Source organism: Pinus tabuliformis, chromosome 1_2 (genome assembly GCF_031772625.1).
Source record: "Pinus tabuliformis cultivar Carrire ecotype Pingquan chromosome 1_2, CPIR1, whole genome shotgun sequence".
NCBI lineage: Eukaryota > Viridiplantae > Streptophyta > Pinopsida > Pinales > Pinaceae > Pinus > Pinus tabuliformis.
In genome coordinates, this window is record NC_142298.1 from 42,331,177 (window position 1) to 42,353,889 (window position 22,713).

General features: G+C 40.0%; 1 pseudogene; it reads left to right on the forward strand.

Moving 5' to 3' along the window:
* Window positions 1-4,245: 4,245 nt before the first annotated feature.
* Window positions 4,246-22,713, forward strand: part of LOC149204309 (uncharacterized) — an 84,861-nt pseudogene continuing 66,393 nt past the window's right edge.

Here is a 22,713-nt window from a genome sequence, read left to right on the forward strand (position 1 = left end):
GTCTTAAGAACCTTTTGTAATCCTTCCATGTCATATGAATCCTTGGTGCTTTTCTTCTTTGGTTCATATTTAAACATCAATTTCTTCATAGGCTTCCTTTCTTCAGCAACAACTTTCTTCTCCAATGCCAATATTCTCTTTTCAATGGTCAGCGCTTTGTTCATGTTATCTACGCGTGTTTGTTTTTGTGCCTTATTGGTGAACATAGCTATAGAGGAACGGAGATCACTAATGTACCAACCAACTTGTACTTCTTCACCTGGCCTTGTTGTACCTAGGATTTTATTTAGGAGTTTATTAAACTTGGAATTAAATTATTTAATTTTCTCATTAGGTTCGACTTTAAGATTGGATAAACCATTAATTAAAGTGGTCAGACTTTTGTATTCTCCGATTTTTTTAAGAAATTGTTCTTCAAAGGTATCCCAGTTATTTATTAAACCTATGGGCAAAGAAAAATACCATGACCCATCTGATCCTTCAAATGTATAACGGAAAAGACTACAAACAACATCGTCCACAGAGACACCATTGAGATTAATGGACAACATGAAATTGTGAATGTGTTCTTTAGGTGGAATACCATCATCTAGATTATACTTAGGCAGCCATCTCTATGGATGTTTGTGAAGATGATGCAAAGGAGGTTCTATATTTATAGCTCCTGGGAATTCCAAGGTCGATTTTCCATTTTGGCAATTATAATAGGACCTATGGTGGAAGATCTAGTAGCAGATGTGGAAGAAATAATAATATATAAGGGTGGAAGGATAAATGAGGATGAGGATGCAAAACTAGAATATGTAATCGATCAATTAGAAATAGGAGGAGGGATAGAAGAATATTGTAAAGGTTGTGATGTGACCAATGGAATAGTAGGAGTAAGAGGAGGCAAAGAAGATGTGATATTCTCACTAGCAGCCAAAACAGAGCCAAAAATGGGTTTTTTATTACGATGAGATTGTAAAGGAAATTAAAAAGGATTATTTCCTAAGTTTTCACTTTATGCTCTAGTTAAAACTTGAGAAGATAAAGATGATGGAACACTTCCTTAAGAAGTTTCTAGAATCTGGGAGTGTTATGCTTAGATTGAAAATCCTTCAAGCTTATGTATAATAGTTTTGATTTCAGGAGACTTTGGGAGCTCAATAGGAAGGGTAATGTTCATTGATGATTCACTAGAGGATATTCTCATAGGACTAGGAGATATACATGAGGGTTGGGTAACTTTAGATCTAGGAGGTGGAGAATGATAATGAGATATAGAAGTTGAAGGTGAGGATTGGGGCGAAGATTGACACTTGGAATGACTATTGGTTTTAATGTGTGATTTTATTGCCATTCATAGTCAAGAGATCCTCCTTCTAGCGCCAAAAATGTTGATGGAAAAATTTGATTGCAGCAACATTTGGGAATCCACCCAGTTAGAGCCCCAAATTAGACTCTTATCCATTTGGGATAGTGGTTCCAACTGGTATTTTGGGTCCAGTCACTCATAAAAAAAAAGTCCATGTGGAAAATGAAAACGGTGGTAGTGGTGGTGGATTTGTATTAAATTAATATAAATACTGAAATAAATGTGAAAAATAATCTAATATATTGCTTTACCCGAGTCTCTCAAAACATATGTGATATAATGATAACACTATTTAATGAAAATAAAGATTCTCAAAAACTAAAATTTTATAATATTGACAAAAGTATTATTTTGATTAAACAGTTAATCAAATTAATAATAAGCTCAACACATATGATATAGTTCTTTTGTTTTTTACTGTATTAATAATAAATTTAATTCACACATAAATAGTGTATGTGTTTAAATGAAGAAACAAAAGATACATGAACAATACTTAAACGGTCCAAAATAATTCCCTTAATAATATAAAGTAAAAACAACAAATAGAAGTACTCATTCTGAAAATGGTTTGTTCATGCTGGAAATGGAATGGTTCAGATATATTATAAAGTAAAACTCAAGCACAAAAATGCAACAAATTTTTTTTTCTTTTTTCAAAATTAGAACAGGTTCCAAAAAATCCATTTGGAACTGCCACTTTTCTGTATCAAATGCAGATAACAACCTATGTTGGGTGGTGGAAGTTTTCTTCCAAAACTCTGAATATGTTGAAGCCTTCAAAGCTTCATTCTTCATCTCCCTATTCTTGCAAAAATACTCTATTGTGTTGGAATCTAAGATGTAGAAGAGATATGAGATTCATTTGTCTCCTCTACATATGGGAAAGAAGAGGTAGGAGTACTTGTCAAAACCATTGTACTTTGCTCTTGTGAATCCTTTTCTTCTGAGGATTCTTCTTGAATATTTATTACCTAAGGATTAGTCTTCGTATTAGCCTTTGGATATTTCTTTCTCTTATTGAAGACACGGAAGTCTACAGCCTGAGCTTCTAAATCAGTAGGGGACATACTTTCCCTTGACCTCTCAATTTCTTTGTCTTTTGGGATAGGATTTTGCATATATGATTGACTGAGTATTTGCTCTTCATCCTCTTGTAATGTGTTTTCTATCCACTGCTGCTGATTAGCATATTGATCTATCTCTAACCTAGGTGTATGTTCATATGTAGTATACTTTCGCTCAACTCTCAGCTTTGAAATTATCCCTAATGGATCATAAGACCAAGTGAAGCTTGGTTTAAATTTCATTTGCTTTAATATTTCCTCCACTTCCTCTACTATTTCTCTATTATTTATAACATAAGGCCCAACATTTTCCTTCAATTTAAATTGTGTCGTCATTTTATTTGATAGAAAATGCAATTCATCCATGTTTAGCATCTATCTAGCGTATTCCAAAGAAAAAATCCTTACTGGTACAAAAATTGGTAATCTATAGGGAGGAAGCTCACACCCATAGATCTGAATCTCTGTATAGTTTTGGTAGAGATACCAGTCTCTAAATTTTGACTGCTCTGAAAGATGCAAAACCTTCTTTATCTCTGGTGAAATCCTTGGTGTAGCATCACTGCTGAGTAGAGACAAGGATGTATGTAGAAACTTATCCACAAAATCGGTGAATGAATAATCTTCTAAATTTCTTCTAACTAAAGAAGTCTAGTGAATGACTGATAATGGACTTCCCTGATCATCCATATTCTATAATTGGAACTTGAACCTATATGCCTAGTAAAATATCATCAGATATAATAAAACTGATGGGTGTTTGAACACACCTTCAACTTTAAACTTGAGAAATTGCTCATGTATAACATCTGATAAGAACTGACTGTAATTGAAAATAATTGAAGGCTTCTGACCAACTGAAAATATTGATAAGAACCCTAACACTACCTCGTCTACCCACTAGTCTATATGATAACCTAATAAAAAAGTAACCATGGAAATAACTTGTCTTGACATCTCCGGGAAAATAGAAACAAAGTATGGGGGGATTGTTCTAGGAAATTCGGAATTCTCATACAGAAAACATTCAAAAATATGGGCTCGCTGGGGGAAAGTAAGATTTTTATATATTTCCATGAGTGCATCAATGGAAAATGGGTGCAGAGAGGCTTGAGGATTTATTTGAAGAGCTTAACAAATGCTTTATGGGGAAATTGAAAACAGTACTTCATTGTTTTAGGCAATTACTGCTTTCTGGTTGGCGAGGTACCTGAGATGACACCAAGTAGTGAATTATGGGAAAGCATGAGTCTGGAGAAAGGTAAATTAAGGTAGAAGTGATTCCCAGATATTTAAATCGTCACTATGGTCTAAATAATTATGCTTTTCCCAATTATGCAGCTCATACAGATCAAACTCACATTGAGTTTATGCTATCTTGTATTGTGTATCAATTAAAGGGGTCTTATCTAAATCAGGGATAGGGGGTACCATATCATTCTCATCAGGAATATTTACCTTTCTGTTGTGCGAAGACATATTAATTTCAATGGGAAAATTGGGGAAACAGAGTTACCGGGTTGTAGTTAAATGAGATTCGCAAAAGGAGATCAAATTACAGAGGGCACTGGTAGGATTTATAGATGCTTCAAGATGAACCTCTGTAAATCAAACAATTGTTGAAATGGAAATTTGCACGTTGAGGTGGGATTTTTATAACAGGATTGTTACCATTTTTGGAGTGTGCCATTAATGGGAAATTTATACGTTCGTGGAAGAAATTTATTATCCAACATTTACATGAGTTTTGGCAGGTGATTTGAATGATAATAGTCATATGACATGGAGGGTAGGTGACGTGGATATATGGATGAGTGAAAAATGGCGTGGGTGGATAGTGCAGGAATGAACGAGCAAAAGGGAGTGTCAGATGGTGGTTTTCAGGGGGCAAGAGTGGCAAATGGTATCAGGAGGGGACCCCCCGAAAACACTGCGAAGATAACACATAACTTGGGTGGTTTATTTGGAAACCACATTCCCCCCTCCCCTTCCATTAAGTCCCGAAATCTCCCGAGGGGGGAGGTCCGAACGTCATCCCCCATCGTTGATTTGGGCGGGGACGATTGCAACTGTCGGAAAGTGAAATTTCTTTATACAAAACGACAAAAATTCGTATCAACTTTATTTCAAACTTTTAAAACAAACTTTAATAAAACAATTTCAATCAGTGACATTTGAACTAGCGTGTCATTCGGGGTTTCATTCCCAGTTTTATTTTCTTTCTTTTTTATGTTTCTCTTTTCCATTTTATATTTTTCTTTTCTTTTCTATTTTTTTTTAAAGACTAAAAATTTAAAATGAAAAATAATTTACAATATCCCTGTGGGATAGATGGCTAAATAACCATACATGTACTACAATATTTATAGGACCATAACACTTTCTTCAAACACTGGGACTTTAGCATCAAATCTCATTAGAAATGATCTCAGTGCTTTTCAGAAAATTACCTCGTTTTCCATTGGTTCTCCCAATAATTGTATGGTGTTTACTACTTTATCAACTCGAAGAAAATAAGCTACAATATTTTCATCTTCATTCATTTTTAGCTGCTCAAATTTTCCTTAAAAGGTCTGAAGCATGACCTCCTTGACCTTCTTGTCCCCTTCATATATATTTTGGAGCTTATCTCAAATGCCTTTCATTGAGTTGCAGTTCATTACTTGGAAATAGATTGACTTTGTTAGACCATTCAAAATAGCACTCATATCTTTAACATTATTATCATAAAGCTTATTACCTGCATAGTCTATTGGAGGAGTAGAGGGTTTAGTTGATCCAAGTGGATGTTGGTGGCCACCCACCTATCTCATTTGGACCCCCACAACTGTCTATTTCAGTCTTTTCAGTTTCCTAAATTGTAGCATGGTTTACTATTTTTAGTAGTTTTTCGGGTCCTGAACTTCCGAAGCCATTTTGAGGCCCTAAACGACCTTTTTTTGGGAATCTGGGGAAACATGGGTCCATATGTTACCTCCCAAAGTGGTAGTACTCGAATAGATATTTCTAACGAGCTATCGTACGCGTCAAATGGAGATCGTATGCCAAAAGTTACGACCCCGGGAAATTGATGTACCAATTTACCCAAACGGGGCCCACAATTTGGTGTTTCATCTTCTAGTGTTAGGTTTCGGGATGTGAAGGGTTTTCCATTGTTTCTAAACAATAAATAGGTCTTCGAGCCTCATTGTAACATAGTTCAGAACAGTTCAAAGGCATGTAGCCGACACATCTCTTCTCAGAGATAAGCTACCATCGCCCTAGCTGGTTTATTTCCATTTATGGTTGTAAGCATATTTCGGTATTTTTCCATTAATGAAATGAAGTATTATTTCTGTTGCATATCTGTATTTATGGTTATCGCATCTCTGTATTTATGGTTATCTCTGTAATCTATTGTGTTCCTGTTTAAATCTGGATCAGTGGTATCAGAGTGGTCTGCTTTTTCTCTGTTTTTCTTTGCATGTCCCCAACGAGGTCGGGATATAAGGAGTTAGGGCTTGAACTGGTCGAACCTTTGCAAGACCAGCCTCGCAAATCCCGACGGACTCCCATGGCGGATGAGAAGAAAGACAAGGGGGTAGGAGATCCTATCAAAATCTTGCTCGAAGAAGTGCTCGAGCGGCAAAGGAACGCGATGATGGATAGCTTTGCGCAGATCCTTCAGCGGCTACCCAGAGGCGACGCATCGGCTTCCGACAGCGACTCTAGAAATGCCACACCCTTCAAGGTACAAGTTAATTTTGAAATCCCCACATTCAAGGGTCAAATAGACGCAGATGCCGTAGATAGATGGTTAAATCTGCTAGATGGGTATTTTTTTGTTCACGAATTTTCAAGTCAGGAAAAGATTGTTTTTGCTCTTCTCAAAGCAGCCCCCCATGTCAAGGACTGGTGGGAAACCTACTGCGAGCAGAAGGATGAAAGTACAGGCTCACTATTTTCAGCCACACCCACTTGGAATGACTTCCAGGATGCCATCAAGGAGCAATACTACCCTGTCGGAAGCTATGAGGACAAATACATCAAATGGACCACACTGCGGCAGGGACGAGACCAAGATGTGCCAGAGTTCACAAACATTTTTCATACCCTTCACACACAGTTGGGTATCAAAGATTCGGAGCTGCATCTGGTACTCAAATACCGTGGCTGCCTGCACAGATACATCCAGGAAGAGATGGTGTTCTTGAACATCTCCTCGCTCGGCACGGTGTACCGATATGCTGTCAAAATCGAGCAAAAGTTCAAACAGAAGAAGTGAGACTTTGGATATACAAATCCGAAGCCCAAAGGACAAAGCCAAGGCGAGGTGACCCAAGACAACCCGTCAAAGCCGCAAGAAAAGAACAACACCATGAAGCCGAAGAAGGACACAGGGAAGTGGTGTGAGTTCCACAAGAGTCCCACTCATAACACAAGTGAGTGTCAGACCAAGCAGTCGCTGGTGGCTGAGTTGAAGGCTTCCGAATCAGATGCATGTTCCGACCCTAAGCCAGAACCCGGCAAGGGGAATGGCAAAGGTAAGCAGATAATTGATGCGGATCCCAGCGCCACTGTTGCCACCGCCAAGATCCAAAAAGATGAGCCCGAAAATCTAGAGGAAGGGGAGCGTCTTTTCCACTCATAGATGTGGGTGAAGGGTTCGCCGCTACAATTCATTGTCGACAGTGGCAGCCAAAATAACCTCGTTTCAACAGAGGTCGTGAAGCGGTTGGGCCTACCAACTACACCACACCCACAGCCGTACAGTATCGGGTGGCTTCATGAAGGATGAGATCTCAAAGTTCGCTAGCAGTGCCGCCTTCTCTACAGCATCAAGCCCTTCACAGACGAGGTATTGTGTGATGTTACACCTCTGGATGTTTGTGATGTATTATTAGGCCAACCATACTTGTGGAGGCGACATTTTGTGTATGAGTCAAGGCCTCATGCTGTCATTATTTCTTTGAATAATTCATTATACAGGATACCGGAGGTAGCCCCACCTACCGCCACAACTTTGATCATCGCTAAGAAAGGCAGTAAGCTCATCTCACAGACCAGGAAATTCATCTGTCTGGTTCACTCCCAAAGTAAGGGGAAGATTGCCATCACATCCATGACCCCCGCAAAGGGTTCCTCCATGCAACAGCAGCAGCAAATGGATACAGTCATGACAAGACACAAGAACGACTTCTCCTCACCCACAGGGGTACCACACAAGTTTCAGGTGGGCGACAAAGTTTGGTTACATCTGCAGAGGGAGCGCCTTACCAGAACCCATCAGAAACTCAGACCACTCCGACATGGTCCGTACACCAGTACCAAGGCTACGGGCAACAATGCTTTGAACCACAACATTCCTCCATTCCTTCGCTTGCACCGAGTGTTCAATGTGGACCATTGTCGACCATGCTTTCCACCATTTCTGGACACATCAGAGATTGCAGAACAGCTCACCAGAGACCCAGCTCAGCAGAAGCTTCCTCATCTCAGGGAGGAACTCAACGCAATGGGGACCATTGCTTCCTAAGGGGGGAGGAATGATCCAAGTGGATGTTGGTGGCCACCCACCTATCCCATTTGGACCCCCACAACTGTCTCTTTCAGTCTTTTCAGTTTCCTAAATTGCAGCACAGTTTACTATTTTTAGCAGTTTTTCGGGTCCTGAACTTCTGGAGCCGTTTTGAGGCCCTAAACGACGTTTTTTTGGGAATCTGGGGCAACATGGGTCCATGGACCGATGTTGCCTCCCAAAGTGGTAGTACTCGGATAGATCTTTCTAACGAGCTATCGTACGTGTCAAATGGAGATCGTATGCCAAAAGTTACGACCCCGGAAATTGATGTACCAATTTACCCAAACGGGGCCCACAATTTGGCGTTTCATCTTCTAGTGTTAGGTTTCGGGATGTGAAGGGTTTTCCATTGTTTCTCAACAATAAATAGGCCTTCGAGCCTCATTGTAACACAGTTCAGAACAGTTCAGAGGCATGTAGCCAACACATCTCTTCTCAGAGATAAGCTACCATCGCCCTAGCTGGTTTATTTCCATTTCTGGCTGTAAGCATATTTCGGTATTTTTCCATTAATGAAATGAAGTATTATTTCTGCTGCATCTTTGTATTTAGGGTTATCGCATCTCTGTATTTATGGTTATCTCTATAATCTATTGCGTTCCTGTTTAAATCCGGATCAGTGGTATCAGAGGGGTCTGTTTTTTCTCTGTCTTTCTTTGCATGGCCCAACGAGGTCGGGATATAAGGAGTTAGGGCTTGAACCGATCGAACCTTTGCAAGACCAGCCTCGCAAATCCCGACGGCCTCCCATGGCGGATGAGAAGAAAGACGAGGGGGCAGGAGATCCTATCAAAATCTTGCTCGAAGAAGCGCTCGAGTGGCAAAGGAATGCGATGATGGATAGCTTTGCGCGGATCCTTCAGCGGCTACCCAAAGGTGACGCATCAGCTTCCAACAGCGACTCTAGAAATGCCACACCCTTCAAGGTACAAGTTAATTTTGAAATCCCCATCTTCGAGGGTCAAATAGACGTAGATGTCGTAGATAAATGGTTAAATCTGCTAGATGGGTATTTTTCTGTTCACGAATTTTCATGTTGGGAAAATATTGTTTTTGCTCTTCTCAAAGCAGCCCCCCATGTCAAGGACTGGTGGGAAACCTACTGCGAGCAGAAGGATGAAAGTACAGGCTCACTATTTTCAGCCGCACCCACTTGGAATGACTTCCGGGATGCCATCAAGGAGCAGTACTACCTTGTCGGAAGCTATGAGGACAAATACATCAAATGGACCACACTGCGGCAGGGACGAGACCAAGATGTGCCGGAGTTCACAAACATTTTTCATACCCTTCGCACATAGTTGGGTATCAAAGATTCTTAGCTGCATCTGGTACTCAAATACCATGGCTGCCTACACAGATACATCCAGGAAGAGATGGTGTTCTTGAACATCTCCTCGCTCGGCACGGCGTACCGATATGCTGTCAAAATCAAGCAAAAGTTCAAACAGAAGAAGCGAGACTTTGGATCTGCAAATCCGAAGCCCAAAGGACAAAGCCAAGGCGAGGTGACCTAAGACAACCCGTCAAAGCCGCAAGAAAAGAACAACACCATGAAGCCGAAGAAGGACACAGGGAATTGGTGTGAGTTCCACAAGAGTCCCACTCATAACACAAGTGAGTGTCGGACCAAGCAGTCGCCGGTGGCTGAGTTGAAGGCTTCCGAATCAGATGCATGTTCCAACCCTGAGCCAAAACCCGACAAGAGGAATGGCAAAGGGAAGCATATCATTGATGCGGATCCCAACGCCACTATTGCCACCGCCAAGATCCAGAAAGATGAGCCCGAAAATCCATAGGAAGGGGAGCGTCTTTTCCACTCACAGATGTGGGTGAAGGGTTCGCCGCTACAATTCATTGTCGACAGTGGTAGCCAAAAGAACCTCGTTTCAACAGAGGTCGTGAAGCGGTTGGGCCTACCGACTACACCACACCCACAGCCGTATAGTATCGGGTGGCTTCATGAAGGACGAGATCTCAAAGTTCACCAGCAGTGCCACCTTCCCTACAGCATCAAGCCCTTCACAGATGAGGTATTGTGTGATGTTACACCTCTGGATGTTTGTGATGTATTATTAGGCCAACCATACTTGTGGAGGTGACATGTTGTGTATGAGTCAAGGCCTCGTGCTGTCATTATTTCTTTGAATAATTCATTATACAAGATACCGGAGGTAACCCCACCTACCGCCACAACTTTGATCACCACTAAGAAAGGCAGCAAGCTCATCTCATAGACCAGGAAATTCATCTGTCTGGTTCACTCCCAAAGTAAGGGGAAGATTGCCATCACATCCATGACCCCCGTGAAGGGTTCCTCCATGCAGCAGCAGCAGCAAAGGGATACAGTCATGACAAGACACAGGAACAACTTCTCCTCACCCACAGGGGTACCACACAAGTTTCAGGTGGGCGACAAAGTTTGGTTACATCTGTAGAGGGAGCGCCTTACCAGAACCCATCAGAAACTCAGACCACTCTGACATGGTCCGTACACCAGTACCAAGGCTACAGGCAACAATGCTTTGAAGCACAGCATTCCTCCATTCCTTCGCTTGCACCGAGTGTTCAGTGTGGACCATTGTCGACCATGCTTTCCACCATTTCTAGACACATCAGAGATTGCAGAACAGCTCACCGGAGACCCAGCTCAGCAGAAGCTTCCTCATCTCAGGGAGGAACTCAACACAATGGGGACCATTGCTTCCTAAGGGGGGAGGAATGATCCAAGTGGATGTTGGTGGCCACCCACCTATCCCAATTGGACCCCCACAACTGTCTCTTTCAGTCTTTTCAGTTTCCTAAATTGCAGCACAGTTTACTAGTTTTAGCAGTTTTTCGGGTCCTGAACTTCCGGAGCCGTTTTGAGGCCCTAAACGACATTTTTTTGGGAATCTGGGGCAACATGGGTCCATGTACCGATGTTGCCTCCCAAAGTGGTAGTACTTGGATAGATCTTTCTAACGAGCTATCGTACGCATCAAACGGAGATCGTATGCCAAAAGTTACAACCCCGGGAAATTGATGTACCAATTTACCCAAACGGGGCCCACAATTTGGCGTTTCATCTTCTAGTGTTAGGTTTCGAGATGTGAAGGGTTTTCCATTGTTTCTCAACAATAAATAGGCCTTCGAGCCTCATTGTAACACAGTTCAGAACAGTTCAAAGGCATGTAGCCGACACATCTCTTCTCAGAGATAAGCTACCATTGCCCTAGCTGGTTTATTTCCATTTCTGGTTGTAAGCATATTTCGGTATTTTTCCATTAATGAAATGAAGTATTATTTCTGCTGCATCTCTGTATTTATGGTTATCTCTGTAATCTATTGCGTTCCTGTTTAAATCCGGATCATTAGTATATCTAGTCATTACATGGAACAAAACATCATATCGTTGTGCTTACATGTATGTTTTCATCCTTCCACTCCAAAGCGCATAGTTTTGTACATTAAATACTAGAAATCCAATCTTTATGCACTCCATGATCTCCCTTCCAGAGGTTAGATTGTTAGTGAAGGAACCTGCTATGATTCCAATAGTTGGAAATACTAAGAGGGGGATGAATCAGTATTTCCTTTATATTAATTAATTTTTAACTTCATAGAGAATTAATTAGCATTAACATATGAACAAAAACATAAATCAACAACACCATTCAACAATGCACAATATTATAGATAATAGACATGAGATTTTTTGGTGGAAACCTTTCTGGGAGAAAAACTGACGAATGCTTCTTAATAGATGTCTTCAAAATTTACATCATTTAGGAAGCTCCAACTTCCAAGATTTATAGTATCAATTGAAGGAGGCTCCAAACTAAAGAACGCCCTGATGCTCTAATTTACAAACTCCAACTGAAGGACGCTACAACGCCCCTACTTTACCAGCTCCTACAAAAAAGACACTCCAATGCCCTGCATAGGATCCAACCTACCTTAGCACCACCCTACCACCCTGAAGTGTTCTTGTAAAGACCCTCAATATACCAACTAATTGTTTTTGTTTAATAACAAATATCAACTATTTACTAAATCTCCACATTTTTATAGTTATCAGTTTATTGACAGTTTGCTAGTATTAGTAATACCTATAAGGACGTGGTATTCCACAATTACTTGTTAAATGAATACAACTATATTACATGTTGTTTTCTTATCATCTCTTACACTGATATAGTTATCAGTTTATAGACAGTTTGCTAGTATTAGTAATACCTATAAGGACGTGGTATTCCACAATTCATTGTTAAATGAATACAACTATATTACATGTTGTTTTCTTATCATCTCTTACACTAATATAGTTATCAATTTATGGACAGTTTGCTAGTATTAGTAATACCTATAAGGATGTGGTATTCCACAATTCATTGTTAAATGAATACAACTATATTACATGTTGTTTTCTTTGCTAGTATTAGTAATACCTATAAGGACGTGGTATTCCACATGTTATTTTCTTTGCTAGTATTTGTAATACCTAAAAGGACGTGGTATTCCACAATTCATTGTTAAAAGAATACAACTATATTACATGTTGTTTTCTTGTCATCTCTTACACTGATATTTGAAAACACTGATATTTTAAAGGTTGTATTCTTATCATCTCTTACACTAATATTTGAAAGGTTGTATTGAGAACCAATTCTAGAGTTTCTATTATGGAACTCCTTTATTCATATACCAACTATACCTTCCATTGTCCTTTTATAAAATCATCTCTTACACTAATATTTTAAAGGTTGTATTCTTATCATCTCTTACACTGATATTTATATTTGAAAGGTTGTATTGAGAACCAATTCTAGAGTTTCTATTAGGGAAATCCTTTATTCATATACCAACTATACCGCCCATTGTCCTTTTATAAAATCATCTCTTACACTGATATTTTAAAGGTTGTATTCTTATCATCTCTTACACTGATATTTATATTTGAAAGGTTGTATTGAGAACCAATTTTAGAGTTTCTATTAGGAAACTCCTTTATTCATATACCAACTATACCATCCATTATAAAATCTTACTCCCGAAGGATTATCAATGTTGAAAATAATACTGAGAGGGGGGGGTGAATCAGTATTATCTAATTCTTTTAATAAATCTTCCTTACTTGTTCTTTGAATTATTTTTGCATGTCAGTACCATAAAATAATGAACAAAGAAAACAGATAGTCACACCAAAGAACACAAGATGTAAGGTGGAAACCCAATGTGGGTGAAAACCACCTGCTGCAATATGTCTCTATCTTCTTTCAAATTAGAAACTTCTTTTACAATGGTTTTGTACTGGTGCAGTCCTTTACCAGTACGCAGGATGCAACCTGCAGAGAGCTACAACTCTCTCTCTCTTGTTTTCCAGTCTCTCCTGGAAGGGAGCTACAACCCCCTACTTCTTTTCATAAAGCATCAAATGATCATCAAGTACATAAAAGTTACAGTCCACTACAGTTATCAGATCAGCAATAACAGAACTAACCCAGAACACCTTATCAACAGAAAAATTCAGTCAACAGAACATTTTAATACAGATACGCAGTTTTCCCTTCTGTGGCCTGCGTCGCTACGCAGTTCACCTTCTGCTTTCCTGCGTATACCCGCAGGGATCCTTCTGCCGAACTGCGTGCCCACGCACTGTTCCTTGAACTGCGCTGCGTATTATTACTGCAGGGACGCACCCAGAGACATTATCGCGCCGCGTACTGTTACTGCAGGGACGCACCCAAAAGTACTATCGTGCCGCGTACTTTTACTATGTGGACGCACCTGAACCTTAGTCCGCTCTGCGTACCCACGCAGGTCTCCTATTTCTGCTCTGCGTACCCATGCAGATCTCCTGTTACTGCACTGCGTCCCCATGCAGATCTCCTGTTACTGCACTGCGTCCCCACGCAGATCTCCTGTTACTGCACTGCGTCCCCACGCAACTCTTCTGTTAAACACCTGCGGCCTTCTGATTAGGGTTGAATAGGCAGTCCACCAGAGTGGCACAGTTGCTCAGATCTGATCATGCGCTTGAGAGATCACCCTTCACAGATTCGCCTTCAACTTCCTTTTCATATAGATCAAGCTTTTAAGACCATAACCCAATATTTCAGATCTAAAGATATTCAATTGCAAAAGATGCTTAGCCAAGTGATCTCCTTTGCTTTATATAGGCAAGCTCCTCCTCAAATCATGGAACAATACCACGAGCCAACACCATAATAACACAATACCGTCGGCTAGATACCAAGAGTAAAACATAAGAAACCCCCACGTGTGCTTTTCTCTGCCTTGAAATGTGTGCACTGGGGGTACGCACCTCCTGACCGGCTGGCCTGCGTATCTGGACGCGGTCCCTGCATGGTGTACCTGCGGGTACGCACCTTCTGAACTGCTTTCCTGCGTACTTCTTAATTTTCAACAAATTGAGAGCCTTGCCATGGGAGTTGCCATCAAGTACAACATCTGTAACATATAGCCATACCAGAAACATAATGCCAACAATCTCCCCCTTTGGACTTGATGGCAACCTCACAAACTTCAGCTTCATTCTCCCCCTTTGACATCAAGGGCAAAGGGGTATGCTCCCCCTAAGATCATGCTCCCCCTGAAAATGAACCAGATCTGCAACAAAGAACCATAATCCACCATGAAAGAGATAGAGACATATTGCAGCTATTTCCAAGATCTCCTTCTGACCATCCTCCATAATGCCAAAAATGCATTATATGCTCCCCCTGAACCTGTACCATCAGTCAGAAAAGGTTCAACAATAAGATGATGCATCAACAACCCCCAGCTTTTGCCTGAGGTATTCAAAAGTGTCCCTGGGCAATGGTTTGGTGAGAATATCTGCAACTTGTTCCTTAGAAGGAACATACTCCAACTTGACCTTCTGTTCAAGTACTTGTTCCCGGAGAAAATGGTACTTGATTGGTATGTGCTTGGTTTTTGAATGCATAACCGGATTCTTTGAGATGTTGATTGCACTTTTGTTATCACATAAGATGGGGATAGGTGGTGTACAAGTGATTTGAAAATCCTGCAAAGTCTGCATCATCCAAAGGAGTTGAGTGCAACAAGATGCAGCAGCAACATATTCCGCTTCAGTTGTAGACAAGGCAATCGAACTCTGTTTCTTGCTGAACCAAGATACCAGTCTGGAACCCATAAAGAACGCACCACCACTTGTGCTTTTCCTGTCATCCACGCTTCCGGCCCAATCTGCATCTGTATAAGCATGAAGTGTAAGATCTGTATCTCTAGGATACCATAAGCCATAATTTTGAGTCCCTTGAAGATATTTGAAAATTCTCTTCACTGCCTGAAGATGAGTCTCCTTCAGATTTGCCTGAAATCTTCCAACTATTCCAACTGCATGCATGATGTCCGGTCGGGTACCTGTCAAATAAAGTAAACTTCCAATCATAGATCTGTAGGTTGGTTGATGTACTGCTGCAGATTCATCATTTGCACTGAGGCTACATCCTGTGACCATGGGTGTACATACTGGTTTTGCATCTTCCATACCATATTTCTTCAAAATCTGTTTGAGATACTTGGTTTGAGATAAAAAGATTCCTCCTTCTTTTTGTTGGATTTGCAAACCAAGGAAATATGTCAGTTCTCCTAGCAAAGACATTTCAAATTCTTTCTGCATGACCGAGGCAAAGCTTTGACTCATAGCTTCTTCATTGCTCCCAAAAATAATGTCATCTACATACACAACAAGTATTAGCAATTTGTCATTTTCAACTTTTATATAAAGATTGCTATCTGCTGATCCTTTTGAAAAACCTTGTTGATGAAGATATTTGTCCAACCGGTAGTACCAAGCCCTTGGAGCTTGTTTGAGACCATAGAGGGCCTTTTTCAATCTGCATACAAGATTTGGATCATTTCCAAGAATGAACCCATCTGGCTGTTCAATGTATACTTCTTCTTCCAGTCTCCATTCAGAAAGGCTGATTTCACGTCCATTTGAAATACTTTGAAGTTTTGAAAACTTGAGAGAGCAAGGAACATTCGGATGGCCTCAAGTCTTGCAACAGGAGCAAAGGTTTCTTCAAAGTCTATTCCTTCTTGCTGCGCATACCCTTTACAAACAAGTCTGGCTTTGTTTCTAATTACTTCTCCATTTTCATTCAATTTGTTTTTGAAGACCCATTTTGTTCCGATAACATTCTTATCCTTTGGTCTAGGAACCAGCGCCCAAGTGTTGTTCTTTTCGATTTGCTCAAGTTCTTCATCCATTGCTTTCACCCAACATTCATCTTTGCATGCCTCTTTCACACTTTGTGGTTCAGTAGAGGAGAGTAATGCCAAATAGCTTGAAGCTTCTGCAATTGTTCTTCTTGTTTGTACACCTGCTTCTTTCTGCCCCATAATCTGAGATTCTGGATGATTCTTCTGAACATATCTGGATGGAGTCTTTTCTTCTATTCTTGTCTGCTCCTCTGGTTCTTCTTGAGGTTCTTCTTCTTCATCATTCTGTCTTTGAGGGTAGCCTTCATCTTCTTTGATGTCTTCATGATGTACTTGCCTAGGAATGTATCCCTTCTCATCAACCACTACATCAATGCTGTCAACAATTCTGCCAAGTCTTTTATTGTAGCATTTGTATGCTTTGCTATGTGGAGAGTAACCAAGAAGAATGCCTTCATCTGCTCTAGGTTCAAGTTTGCCAAGCTGCTCATCAGTATTCTTGATATAGCATTTGCTCCCAAAGATTTTGAAGTGCTTTACCGAAGGAGTCTTACCACTCCAGAGCTCATGAGGAGTTTGAGTGTTGTTCACCCGGACATTTGTTTTGTTGAGAATAACAACCGCAGCATGTGCAGCTTCACCCCAGAAAGTTGTGGGAGTTCCTGATTCATCAAGCATAGCACGAGCCATTTGTTGGACTGTTCTGTTCATTCTTTCCACAACTCCATTTTGCTGAGGAGTTCTAGCTGTAGAGAATTCTCTTCTTATCCCATGTTCTTCACAGAAATCGAAAAATTCATTTGAGGTAAACTCCCCACCTCTGTCGGATCTGAGGCACTTAATTTTGTGACCTGATTCATTTTCAACCAAGGCTTTGAAGGATTTGAATTTTTCGAATGCTTCATCTTTGTGCTTCATAAGTCCTAGCCAGACAAACCTGGAGAAATCGTCAATGAATAATATCAAGTATTCTTCTCCTCTAGGTGTTCTTTTCCTGAATGGACCGCATGTATCTGTATGTACTAGCTCAAGAGGCATGCTAGCTGATCCTTCCTTCTCTGGAAAGTTAGTTCTGGTTTGTTTTCCAAACTGACATGATTTGCATATGGTGTTGTCAGGAATTTTGATATCTGGAAGATCGCGAACTGCCTGATATTTGCATGCTTTCCTTATTTGTGAAAAGCTTAGATGCCCCAACCTCCGATGCCATAACCAGTGCTCATCATCCTTGCTCAGATAGCATTGTTGTTTTCCTTCTTCAAATATGTACAGATTATTTGGAGTTCTTTTGCCTTTGATCACTGTTTTACCTGTATCAAGATCACGAACAAGACATCCATTTGATCTGAATATAACCTCGGTTCTTTGATCACACATCTGGCTGACACTTAGAAGATTATGCTTCAATCCATCAACATACAAAACATTTCCAGCCTTGACCTTTTCTTTTAACTGAGCAATGCCTTTTCCTTTTATAGTTGCAGGAGTATCATTTCCAAAAGAGACTTTCTTTCCCTTTTCTAGAGCAGAATAAGACTCAAGTTTTTCTTTATCACCTGTCATATGCTTCGAACATCCACTGTCAATGTACCATAGATTTTCCTGTCCCTCTGCATAAAATGCTATCCCACATCTTTCTGTTTGAGGTTCCTTTATTCTCCATGTTTTGGTGCTTGAGGCTTGTTCCCTTTTCTGCTGAAACCTGCTCCTGCATTTAGAGTCTTCATGACCAAAGTTATTGCAAATAGAACATTCAACTTCATTTTCAAGAACCGAAAAGTTGTTATAGGTCCTTTTTGTAATCCCTGTCATACTTCTTTGTTTTTGAGCTTCCCTAGTCATGATCGTTTTATATGCAACACATTGAGCTGCTTTGTGACCAAAGTTATGGCAAGAAAAGCATTGTTCATTGAAAAAACTTCTGCGGTTATTGAATCTACCAGCCAACTGATTGTAATTTCTATTTTCATCTATTCTTGAACCAAATTGAGAAGATTTTACCTGTGGCTGGTTGTAGCTTTTGTTCACCCTTAAGATGGATTGCCCTTGATAGTTTCTGTTTGTAATTCATCCCTGCTTTACCTGTTGATCTTCATTGTTCTTTTGCTCATTTCTTCTTGCTGCATCAAGATAACTTTTTGAGGTGGATGCTTGAGAAGTTTCTCCATTATAGCCCAGACCTGTCTTGTTTAGTGGAGACCGCTGCACATTGATAATCTCATCCAAAGTTTCAGATCCTTTGACAAACTTGAGATTAATAGCTTTTGTTTTCTCAATCTCTTTTCTAAGACCAACAATTTCACCTTCTAGTTTTTCAAGATGTTTTTCCTTTTCATCAATTTGAAATTGTAGAGTATCAATGATCATGTTCTTTTCTTCTATACATCTCTTGAGTCTAGTAATTTCATCATAAAGGTTATCCACATCTACAGCATCCATATAATCATCATCTTCAAATGCCATTAATAATTTATATTCATTACCTTGTTCATCTTCATCACTGTTTGATAGACCATCACTATCTTCATGAGTGTAGTAGCTTTTCTTATTTGCGTTCTGTTTCTTGTTCCATCTAGCAGGTTCCTTTCCTTTATCCTTATAAGGACATTTTGCAGCATAATGACCTACTCTTCCACAAGCAAAGCATTTAAAAGGTAACTTACCTCTGAACCTTCCAGAACCCCTTTGAAGATTTCTGACAAAATTTGATTCTTCTTCCTCTTCTTCTGGGATGTGGCTTGCTTCATAATAATCTCCTTTTCCTGATGCCTTGAAAGCAGCTTCACTTATATCTGATGGACCTCCCTTTCTCATTTCATAAGCAGTTAGAATTCCATGTAGCTGAGACATAGTAAGAATTCGTAGATTTTCCTTTTCTTCTATTGCAGATACTTTAGATTCAAACTTGGGGGACAATGATCTTAGGACCTTTTCAACCACAATAGCCTCTTTTATTTCTTCACCCAAATTTTTCATACAATTAACAACCTCATCTACCCGAATAAAATAGTTAGCCACACTTTCATCATTATACATTTTGAGAGTCTCATACTGAATTCTGATAGTTTGAAGTTTAGCACGCTTTACCTGTTCGTCTCCTTCATAGCTCGTGACAATTTTGTCCCATATCTCTTTTGCGGATTTATAGTGCATTACCTTCATGAATTCTGATTGAGATATACATCCTAATAGAGTACTGACTGCTTTCGCATTTGTTTCATACTTCTTTTTCTCGGCTGCATCTGTAGGAGTAGCTGAAGGAAAAGCATAGCCTGTCTCTACAATGTCCCAAACTTCTGTACCAAGAGATTGAAGATAGGCAGTAACTCTTACCTTCCAATAGTTGAAGTTTGTCCCATCAAAAACCGGTGGCCTGATTGATGCTTCTCTCTCGTAGTTGCTCATGATGAACGATCTACCTTCAAGCGATCAAGCTTCTCTGAAGGACCTGCTCTGATACCAATTGTTGAAAATAATACTGAGAGGGGGGGGTGAATCAGTATTATCTAATTCTTTTAATAAATCTTCCTTACTTGTTCTTTGAATTATTTTTGCATGTCAGTACCATAAAATAATGAACAAAGAAAACAGATAGTCACACCAAAGAACACAAGATGTAAGGTGGAAACCCAATGTGGGTGAAAACCACCTGCTGCAATATGTCTCTATCTTCTTTCAAATTAGAAACTTCTTTTACAATGGTTTTGTACTGGTGCAGTCCTTTACCAGTACGCAGGCTGCAACCTGCAGAGAGCTACAACTCTCTCTCTCTCGTTTTCCAGTCTCTCCTGGAAGGGAGCTACAACCCCCTACTTCTTTTCATAAAGCATCAAATGATCATCAAGTACATAAAAGTTACAGTCCACTACAGTTATCAGATCAGCAATAACAGAACTAACCCAGAACACCTTATCAACAGAACATTTTAATACAGATACGCAGTTTTCCCTTCTGTGGCCTGCGTCGCTACGCAGTTCACCTTCTGCTTTCCTGCGTATACCCGCAGGGATCCTTCTGCCGAACTGCGTGCCCACGCACTGTTCCTTGAACCGCGCTGCGTATTATTACTGCAGGGACGCACCCAGAGACATTATCGCGCCGCGTACTGTTACTGCAGGGACGCACCCAAAAGTACTATCGCGCCGCGTACTTTTACTATGCGGACGCACCTGAACCTTAGTCTGCTCTGCGTACCCACGCAGGTCTCCTGTTTCTGCTCTGCGTACCCACGCAGATCTCCTATTACTGCACTGCGTCCCCACGCAGATCTCCTGTTACTGCACTGCGTCCCCACGTAGATCTCCTGTTACTGCACTGCGTCCCCACGCAACTCTTCTGTTAAACACCTGCGGCCTTCTGATTAGGGTCGAATAGGCAGTCCACCAGAGTGGCACAGTTGCTCAGATCTGATCATGCGCTTGAGAGATCACCCTTCACAGATTCGCCTTCAACTTCCTTTTCATATAGATCAAGCTTTTAAGACCATAACCTAATATTTCAGATCTAAAGATATTCAATTGCAAAAGATGCTTAGCCAAGTGATCTCCTTTGCTTTATATAGGCAAGCTCCTCCTCAAATCATGAAACAATACCACGAGCCGACACCATAATAACACAATACCGTCGGCTAGATACCAAGAGTAAAACATAAGAAACCCCCACGTGTGCTTTTCTCTGCCTTGAAATGTGTGCACTGGGGGTACGCACCTCCTGAACAGCTGGCCTGCGTATCTGGACGCGGTCCCTGCATGGTGTACCTGCGGGTACGCACCTTCTAAACTGCTTTCCTGCGTACTTCTTAATTTTCAACAAATTGAGAGCCTTGCCACAGGAGTTGCCATCAAGTACAACATTTGTAACATATAGCCATACCAGAAACATAATGCCAACAATCAATACAATGGTTCTCAATTCAACTTCAACATATATAAATTCAAGCCATAACACAACAATACCACATTTAAACTACCACTTCATATTAATATTGAATTATTTCCTTTCACAAATAACCTAACCTTTAACTATTTATGTGTTTTCCTTATCGTTTGGTTGATTCATGTGGTATTTTAATCTTGGAACCTTATAAAAAGATGAATATTAGTCTATTCACATTATTAGGTTTTTATGTCACACTGCCTTGATGTCTAATCATGATTTTTTCCAATTTATTTAGCTCGACCAAACATTCATAATACTTGGTGGTTTACCATTATATACGACTCATTTAATTTAAACATATTCTTTATTTGGATGTATTGATGCATGATAACTGGTTAATGTATGTGGTATGGTCTTATTATTATGTTTTCCCTGTAGTATTAGTGGATTGTTAACCTAAGTTGTATATGTTATTGAAATACTTTGGTAAGGTTCTATATAAAGGTAGGAGATTCATCTCTATCACCACACATAATCCACTAAATTGAACCATCTAGTGGCTTGGATTATTAGTTGTAAAATAAATGTTCAAAACAAATTTAGGGTTTTATTCTCCGGTTAATGACCTTGTGTTATGAAACCAGCTCAAGAAAAGATAGAAAAGATAGATCAACGCCTTAGAATTTAGCCTCTTCGAGGGGGCAACCTCTTTTACATTACATAAATGAACAATTCTTGGATGATACAAATGAAAAGACCTCCTTTCTATATATAGGAGTCTAAGGGGTCATAACATAATCAGAGCCGACATAACAATAATAATGTAAGGGCACAATAATAACAATAGTGGGTTTCTATGGGGCACAATAGTAGCAATATGGGCACTACATGGGTACATCAATATAATAAGTGGGTTATACTAATAACAATAAGGGGTTACACTAGTAGTATAGTGGCCTAACATGCCCCTCTCCTTCAAAAAACGTTGTCCTCAACACTTCAGTAGTTCTTGATGCTTCAGTATAAAATTCTTGTCCTCCCATGTGGAATATTCAGCCGGTAAGTTCTTCCACTTGATGAGATACTCTGAAATTGATCGATTTCGTAGCTGTCGGGTTCTTGCTTCTGTGACTGCTCCAGGTTCCAATATGATTTTTCCTTCCTCTTTAATTTCTGGCAATATTGTTTGAATTGAGATCTTTTGCAACTTTTGAATAAGTGGCCATACTTCTTCGTCCTTCTTCCATTCATCCCTTGCTTCGTTTATCCAATCTGGTTGGATAATATAAATAGCACAAAACAATGCTTCCACATCCTCATCCTTGAAGAGTCTTCCCATTCGGTAAGATCACCATTTTTTAAGTGCCTGCTGTTTCGTTTGATTTTGCACCGAAGTGGCATTATCCTTTAAAAGTTGGAGAACTTGTTGTTGATGCTTGATGTGATTTTTCACTACTTGAACCTTTTTCTTCTTGATATGTCCTTCTATCTCTAGAGTTTGAGGAGTGGTAATTTCTTCCAATCCTTTACAAGATATGGTCGGATTTATTTCTTGATGCTCGATGTGATCTTTCACTTCTTGAACATTTTTCTTCTTTATATGTCCTTCTATCTTGATAGTTTGAGGAGTGGTAATTTCGAACAATGAATTACAAGAT